The sequence below is a fragment of the Nannospalax galili genome, unplaced genomic scaffold (assembly GCF_000622305.1).
Source record: "Nannospalax galili isolate Female #2095 unplaced genomic scaffold, S.galili_v1.0 scaffold512, whole genome shotgun sequence".
Taxonomy (NCBI): Eukaryota; Metazoa; Chordata; class Mammalia; order Rodentia; family Spalacidae; genus Nannospalax; species Nannospalax galili.
Genome location: NW_008331992.1, coordinates 2536229 through 2545019, shown reverse-complemented (window position 1 = coordinate 2545019; position 8791 = coordinate 2536229). Strand labels below are relative to the sequence as shown.

Sequence of the window (8791 nt, the reverse complement as noted above, 5' to 3'; positions counted from 1 at the left end):
TTAAGTTGCCCCAGTATTGTACAGTGCCACTGAGTAAGCTGCACACACCTAACAAAGACTACAATCAGAAAAGTGCCTTCTAAATAGCAGCACTCTGGCTTAGAAACTTTTCCATCTCTATCAGCCAGGACTCAGGCTTATGCAACTGTACTGCTTTGAGTGGATACTAACAATTTTACTCCATAAGTGGTTTTCTACAAATTTTAACACAAAGGGTGTCCACCATGTTTGTTCACTAACTCTACTTTTGTCATACACTGGCAACTTCTTTAATGTCTAGTAACACTAGATGTTGCATATTTGGACTTCTCTGTCCTTTATATACACTGTACATTGCAAAATTAAACACAGCTATAGGGGACAATGGTCAATTTTGCATTACCAAAACCTTGAGTTAGTGTTACACCCTTTACATATATTTTTTGTTCCTTCCTCCCTTCCCAAACCAGCAAACATGTGCTTCTTGGAAGTGGTTCTATCATTTCATTTTTAAAAGACAGTACTTCACTATTAATATTAACAAAAGACTATCTACAGTGTATTATTCACTATATCTACTTTTAACATACTTTGTGCACTTCTAAACATCTAGAAAGACTAGATAGTTCCAAAAAGAGTATTCAGCATTGTTAAACACATACATACATACATAGATGTATATACACATACTGTAATGAATAGGACGCATACACAACCCAATAGTTATTACACAAAAGTCTTCTCCACGTGACCAGGCTGGCACTGGACCTCCTCTTCCTTCTTCGACTCCATCTTCTAACTTACTGAACACAGACATGTGACGCTCCTGGGATCTTTCTAAAGGAGGCCTAACAACTCCATTTCAAAGTCACTTCCAGGAGACATGTCTATGACTTTTCTGTGAAGCAAAACTGGGCACACACATGTCATTTCCTATCTATACTCCATTCGTCCGCAATCTCTACATCTAGATGTCTAGATGTCCAGATGTCGCCAAAAGTTTTCAAAGGTTGGGGGAATGGTTGAGAGCAGCTTTTTCATATTATATACACAGGCCTTCGACCTTGGGGAGCGTTTCAGGCTGGCCGAACTGGCTAAGTCGCATCCAGCTTCTCCCAGGCAGAGGGAGGATGCCCGACCGCCCGTCCCTCCCGCCGCCACGTGGGGCTCCGCCATGCTGGGCTCCGCTCACCTTCCAGAACCGTTAAGGCCTTTGTTCCAGGGTCCTGACAAAGCGCTGGCTGAGGCTGTCCCCAGGGCCATCCCTGCCCAGCGATGGCCACGCCTGGCTGCAGACCCGCCTTCTCTGGGTCCAGAGGCCCCTTTGGGTGGATCGCCAGGTCATGTCCACCGTCAGGTCGTGTCCACCGTCATTCTGGGTTGCCAAGTCCTCGCAGGCCTGGCCAGGGGAACAGGAAGCGGGGTGGGGGAGTGTTGAGGCTGTGCTGGGCGGCGGCTGCCATCGGTGTCTTGGTTGGCTGGGACCGGCGCTGCGGTTTCGCAGCCTGCCTGGTCCTGGTGGCTGCAGCCGGCCCCCAGCGTCCTCAGGGCAGAGGCCCCAGCTGTTCCCGGGCCCCCCTGGCTCACCCTGGCTCAGGCCGGAGGCCGTGGGGGGCCCAGGGGAAACAAGCCGGTCTCCCTTCCTCATCGCTCTCTCTGCCAGAACTCCCTAACTTTTTTTTAATCTACCTGGAATCTACATGTTTGTAGAGGACACATACCATCTAGATGGCACTATCCAGCCTGTTGATTATCCAGGCACCTTTGTGTTCTTACTACAAGACTCATTTTGGTAGGCAAAATGTTTGCTCCAAGAGGGACTGATAAACTGGTTCCCCAAGAGACGACATACAGAGTAATAGTTGCGCTGCTCAGTATCCTGAAAAAAAAGCTGAATAGAGAATAGTAGTTAACTCATGTTGAAAATAAAAAGATAGTGGTGCTACCACTAAGAAAGGATGCAAAGATGATGGCGATCATGAAATGGGACCTAAAGAACAGTAAATGGTGAGGCTGACTAGCTGGGACAGCTAGAGTTCTCTTTAGGGGTGTCTTGGCCCAGCGAGCATGGGAAGAGTCAGTTACTTTCCTCAACTCTTCAACTTCGGTGGGACTTACAGCCCTATGCGTATTGTTTCTTCTTATATATCTACTTAAACTGAATTCATAGTAAGTGGACTTTCAAAATAAGCACGTGCCTTTCCTCTCTGTACTCAAGCTCAGGGTGGCACAGGGAAGGGATACCTGGGACAGGCAAGATCTAAGCGTGTCCTGTTAGGCCATGTCATTTATCTGGAATGTGTTCATGCTTCTTTGTTGCTACCATTAATTTTCTGATTAACTTAACTACATTGGTGTCTTTATGAACTTGCCTATTTTAGAAACATAAGGATCTGAAGTGCTGCCAGGTGGTGAGGAGAGGACCCTGGGCCTCCCTGTGACACTTGTGCACTCTGTCTCACAGGCTCCCACCTTGTCTGGAGCTCTCGAGCAAAGCGGTTTCTTCTTATATATCTACTTAAACTGAATTCATGATAAATGGACTTTCAAAATAAGCATGTGCCTTTCCTCTCTGTACTCAAGCTCAGGGTAGCACAGGGAAGGGATACCTGGGACAGGCAAGATCTAAGCATGTCCTGTTAGGTCATGTCATTTATCCAGAATGTGTTCATGCTTCTTTGTTGCTATCATTAATTTTCTGATTTACTTAACTACATTGGTATCTTTATGAACTTGCCTATTTTAGAAACATAAGGATCCGAAGTCCTGCCAGGTGGTGAGGAGAGGACCCTGGGCCTCCCTGTGACACTTGTGCACTCTGTCTCACAGGCTCTCCAGCAAAGCGAGGTAAACCAGAATCTCTCTCAATTTGTTGTGATTCTGAATATAGGCAAACAGAGGGGAAGAGAGGGAAGGAAGGGAAGGCTGGACTGATCTGAGCATTCTGTCAGGGCAGTGACTTGGGAAATAATGTTTCAGTGACTATGTTGCTGTCTAGTTATTAGCAACACAAACACTGTTTGATAAGGGCAGAGTTTACACCTCTGGAGCATGCTGGTGGTAGAATGCTCTAGGGAGAATTTCTTCCAAGGGCAGCTTGGGAGCAGCGTCAGACACTGTTCTCTGCATGTTGTAGGGACATGACAGTAATCAGGGCTGGGAAAGCAGTTTCTCACTTATCAACTGTGTTTAGGAGCCTAGTCTCCAGTTCAAGACTCCCAGAAAACCTAGTTTTCTTTACCCATGAGTGAGAGATGCAAAGCACAAGCTATGTATCTTACGCATCTTTGCCAGAAAAGAATTCTGGGAATTTTGGCAAACTTGCCATTGGAGCCCAGTTGTAAGTCTTGAGCCTTTCTAGACTGCACAGCCCTTGGTGCTCTTGCCCTCTCCAGAGAACTCTTAAATCTGAGTCTGGGAAAGGAGAGCATGGATGACCTTCTCGCCAGCCAAAAGGCTCATGGTCTACCCAGGAGGCAGGAGCAGTGTCAGTGCAGGTGGACAAAGTGACAGCAGAGATGTCAGCCTTTACTCCTTTTTATGAACTGTCTCATGTTATGCGCTGTCAGGATTCAGGGGATCAGAGAACTTCTTGACCGTAACAGCTAAACTTGTGGGAATATTTTCTGGCCAACCCTTTCCCAAGATTAATTTTTGTTTGTTTGTTTGTTTTGAGATGGTCTCCCTGGAGCCCCAGGTGGCTTAGAACTCCCTATGTAGACCAGGTTGCCGTTGATCTCACAGAGAGCCACCTGCCTCTGCCTCCAGAGTCTTGGGGTTAAAGGAATCTGATACCATACCTGGCTATGCAGGATGACTTTTGTGCTCTCCTTACACAAAGTTTTGGACTCTGTTTTTCACTGCCATGACTTAGAGTCATAAACAGAAATGTGAAAAGGAAGGAGGAGGCCTGGAGGGAAGTCTGTAGGGAGGGCCATGTGTTCAGTCTTCATTACTCTCTGGGAAGATCTAGCAGTGCCTTGAATGTTAAATGCAGTTGGCAGGGCCCTAGAGAACCCAGGCCTGTGCTGTGAGGTGGACAGGGGTCCGGAGACCAGACCTGAGTAATAACAGTAAAGCTCTGGAAGGCACTGATCTACCTTCCTATGCTGCACTTACAGCAAGAAACCAGACCCAAAGCAGGGAAAGGATTCATCCCAAATGACACAGAACCACACATGGACGTGAATCCAGGTCTCCTAAATTCCAGTCCTGGGGCTAATCTCTTACCAGACTGATTCTGAATCCCAACATCCTAATTTAGTTCCTATGAATGTGAACCCCAAAGTAACAGACAATGCTGGAGATGTCAAGTGGGACAGTGTTCTTCCCAGGGGCACCAGGAGGATCTGCTCAGCAATTCCATCTTGTTGCAGGATTCTGAGTTTCAGAAGGGGCATCCAGGCAAGGTGGTGTGTCTTATATACCAAATTTCAGGCTGTGCTTTGTCCAGCTTCACATCTTCCCATCCAACCCATGAATCAGGACACTAGAAAGCAATGCTTCCACAGAGAGCATGTGAGCCAGATGATAACAGGTCCCTAAGGATCTCCAACCTCCTCTGCACCCCACACTCACACTTGAGGCCCTCTTTCTCCCTGAGAACCTTAGTCATCTCTGATGGGTATTAGTCTGAGTTTCTGATAGTGTTTTTCTATATGGTTCCAGAAAACCAATGACCAAAGCACTGAGATAGTCTGCTGAATGCTGGTCCTTGCTCAAGGCCTGACTTATTAAACTTTATGCACCCAAGGCTCAGGGATTGTAATAGCCAGGGAGGAGATGCATGACCATGTGGAAACAAAGTCCTGCAAGCTCCTGGAAACTACCTCATAAGCTTCTCTGACAATGGTGTCAGCATACACAAGTCCCCTGCAAAAATGGGAGTCTTTGGCTCAATAAAAGGATATGGTTCCCTCAATGATATCAATCTATAAATGTGTCCGTCTGTTTAACATGCCTTCTCCAGTGGTTTTTAAGAGTTGAAGACACCATGTGTGGTGGCTCACATGTGTAATTCCAGTACTTAGGATTCCTGGATGAGGTAGGATTGCCATAACTTAGAAGCCAGCCTGGTCTACATAGTAAGTTCCAGCCTAGGGAAGAACCATTGGGTACAACTTGCCTTTGAAATTTCTGGGGGATTTTCTGTTACTGCAAGGCTGGAGGCTTCTGAAATCCTGTCTTCAGCTGTGGACCTGAGCATCATCTGATAACAACCGTAAAAATGACTTCTTTATTTTTCTTTATTGCTTTGGGAAGCAATGTCTGAACAATGAATGTAAAATAAGTTCTAATTTTGTACATAACTGTTACATATATTTTATGAGATGTATAAGTAACTGAATGTTTCGTTTTGATTGTACTACTGAAAATGATAATGTGTTTTATTTTCAAATTTTATTAAATCAAATTGTAATAAGTGTTTTTCAACTTTTTGAGTGGTACCAGGGACTGAATCTAGGGCTTCATGCATGCTCAGTTATCCCTGGGCTACACACCTGTTCTCACTTTACTCTGATTTTGAGACAAAGTCTCACTGTTTACAACCTGACATTAAACCTGCTCTGTAGCCCACCTACAAGCATCTGCTCTGTTGTCCACCTAACAAGCATCATGTTGGAGTCCATGAGGATCTTCCAGTCCCAGGTAGCACTTACATGAGGAAGCAGGAGAAAGTTTCCACATCAGGAGTCTTGAGGCAGGTGCCTGCGTACTAAGGTCTTGACATGCTGCCAGTGCCGGAATTTCCCTTAGACGCTGTCCAGTTTGGACAAATAGTTTTCTGTGGGGTTAGCCTGGAGATTGGCTGGACCACCCTCACCATATAACCCCTGAGGAGGTGGTGCTGCGTTCACTGGGGGCTCAATAGGGACCAGGTGGACAACTGGAAATGGGACTGGTGGGTGAGGGCCCTGAGCAGGGCATCCTATACCCCTAGCAAAGATTCCTGTAACATTACAATTAAGGGTGTCTGAGTGAGGACAGTGTTGGCATTGTGTACAGGCTGGGGTGGTCTCCCTGGTGTCCCAGATTGGACAATATTCAAAGACACAATTGTATTCAAGCCATAGCCCCCATCTCCTGCCATCAAAGACATCCCAGGCAGAACAGATAGTACTAGGGGATTCCTGGTGGTGATTCCCACAGTCATGAGGGGTGTTGCGAGCTCCCAGAATTACTGGGGTGCTGGTTGCAGGTCAGATGGAAGAACAGACAGGGTTCCAAATGTAGGCTTGGAGGCACCAGGGTTGATGTTTATGTTCAGACCCAGCACTGAACAGGCTGTGGTATAAAGGAGAGGGTGGATAGAAGAGAGGGGAGGGATGCTCTCTGGCTCTAGTACTCAGTGGGAATCAAGGTAGGAATCTCAAGGCCAGGGGGAAGAAGAGGTTGTACTGAGGTAGATGCTCCATCCTTATTTTGGTCCTGGTATGTGGGGGTCAGAATGACTCCTGTAATGGACAGATGGTATGGACAGCATAACTTGCACAGTATGTTGTCTGTATGATGGTCAGTCACAGGACTGTGTTGTTTCTTTGACACAAATTCAGATGAGCTGAGTCCTCTTCCTTCTCAATCCCTCTAAAAATCATTTGGACAGTCAGAGGTGCTGCTGACTCCTCAGTGGGACAGCTACTGGACAGGGACAAGTTTCCCAGAGTGTTGCTGTCAGAAGCCTGCAGAAACTTTTTTTTCACTACCAACTTCCCCCTTCCTGACAGGTTGGTATTGTTTGGTTTCCAGCAGTCACATCTGTTACTAGTTGTGAACTAACATGTCTCCATAGAAAATAGAAGTATTGGGGGTTAGATAGGAAATCTAAGGACTGAAAACAGGTTTTTCATTATAAAAACCATAGTTGGGGGACTGGAGAGATTGCTCAGCACTTAAGAACACTGGTTGTTCTTGCAGAAGACCCAGGTTTGAGTCCCAGCACCCACATGGCAGCTAACAACTGTCTGTAACTCCAGTCCCAGGGGATCCAACAGCGTCTTCTGACCTCCGTGGGCATTGCATGACATGGGTGCGCTTACCTACATGCAGGCAATACACACGTACACATCAAATAAAAATAACAGTTAAAACATTTGGGGCTGGAGAGATGGCTCAGTGATTAACTGCACTGGATATTCTTACAGAAGTCCTAGTTTCACATCCCAGCACCCATATGGCAGTTAACAACTGTTCGTAACTCCAGTTCCAGGGCATATAACACCCTCCTCTGTCCTCCATGGGCACTGCATAACATGGTGCTCTAACATACATGCAGGCATAACACTTATACACATAAAAAATAAAAAGTAAAATAATACTTGAAGTTGTTCAGGAAAAAGTGATGGGGAGATATGGGAGGAGTTGGAGGGGAGGTAGACTTGGAGGGGAGGTGGGAGGTAGTTGGAGGGGAGGTGGATTTGGTCAAAACACCTTATATGCATGTGTGAAATGCTCAGTAAATTTTTTTAAAAGTTAAAAAAGCCCACATGTGCATGAAATGCAACCTATAGATTCACACATGCCTGATAAGTATTCGACATGCATTTCACATCCCTTTGCTCTCTTCAAATACATGTAACTCCCTAAAAACACAGAATATTTACACAAACTATCAAAGAACCCTCACGTTTGTATTTAAACTCCACCCCCATCACAAGCATAAATAGCTTTTAAACCTCTCTCAGTTTCACTGTAATCCCAAGCATGAGGCACAGAGGAACCCCATGTAGTGAGAGCTGAATTAAGAGTCCTTTCATTAGTAATAGGTGACAGTCAACAGGGGCTATCACCAGAAAGAATTCTGGACCCTGAGTAGAGGCAGAGCAAGGATTATAAAGCTTAAAAACCACAATTACATCATGCCAGGGGCAATACCGATAACCGCAGTTATATCAGATCATCATAGTTAAACCAGACCAGGGCAGGTCAATTAAAAAAGGGAAGATAGGGAAAGTGGGAAGTGTTCGGCAGGGAGGAGAGGAGGGAGGGATGTGCAGAGGGTCAAGGGGGGGGAGTCAGGAGAGGTGGGGATGGTGGGAGGTCAGTGTTATGGAGGGAAGGGGAGAGATAATGGCACTGGGACTTGGGAGGGAGGAGGGAGGCTGGATGGGAGGAGTAATAATAGAGATGAATGAATCTTGGGAGACTAGGAAACCCAGAGGGAAATGTGATGCACCTGAAACCCCATGAGAAATGCCCATACAGTGTCTAAGTGTTAGTGCACAGGGAGAAAAACAGTCAATGGCCCAACACAGCCCTAAATCCTAATACCCATAACGACCAGCATGGCAAACTACCTCTATCGGTGCAATAGTGGCACTCTTGTCTTGGGGGGTAAACAATAGCTATCTAATTGGACTTAAAGCCCTCTCAATGGGAGTGAACTCATGAATGGTACTGCAAACTCAGCCAAATACACATGGCAGGAGAGGGCATCAATCCTAGAAGAAACTCATATCTCAAGATATGTGTAATTCCTTACCATATGCTAAACATAAATTTTTATACTACAGACAAGCATACCGTACACCACTCATCAAAGAAGCTTCTTTTTGCAAAAGATAGAAGCTACTGCAGAGTTCCACAACTGGTCAGACATAGGAATATATGTCTGAGAGATTCCAAGTACTAGGTGACACATCTACAGTTGAACCTCTACACCTAAGGCTCATGGAACATAGCAGAACAAGGGAAGGGTAGAGAGAAAAATAATGCATTCCTCACCTCTCACCAGTGAAGCTTCCTTATACAACAGAGTGTAATATACACAGAAGGCCACAACTGGCCAAGTTTTAAAGAACAGGAGACTGTGTAT

General features: G+C 45.8%; 1 long non-coding RNA gene across 3 annotated transcripts in view; it reads left to right on the top strand.

Moving 5' to 3' along the window:
- The first annotated feature begins 1859 nt into the window (after nucleotides 1–1859).
- Nucleotides 1860–8791, top strand: part of LOC103729095 — a 26469-nt gene continuing 19537 nt past the window's right edge. For 2 of the 3 annotated variants that reach the window (XR_607050.3, XR_003848537.1), the window contains exon 1: nucleotides 2488–2826. This is a non-coding gene — a long non-coding RNA (uncharacterized LOC103729095). Of the gene's footprint in view, nucleotides 1987–2487; nucleotides 2827–8791 lie in introns of those variants that run through there. The other variant, XR_003848538.1, reaches the window with a different exon arrangement.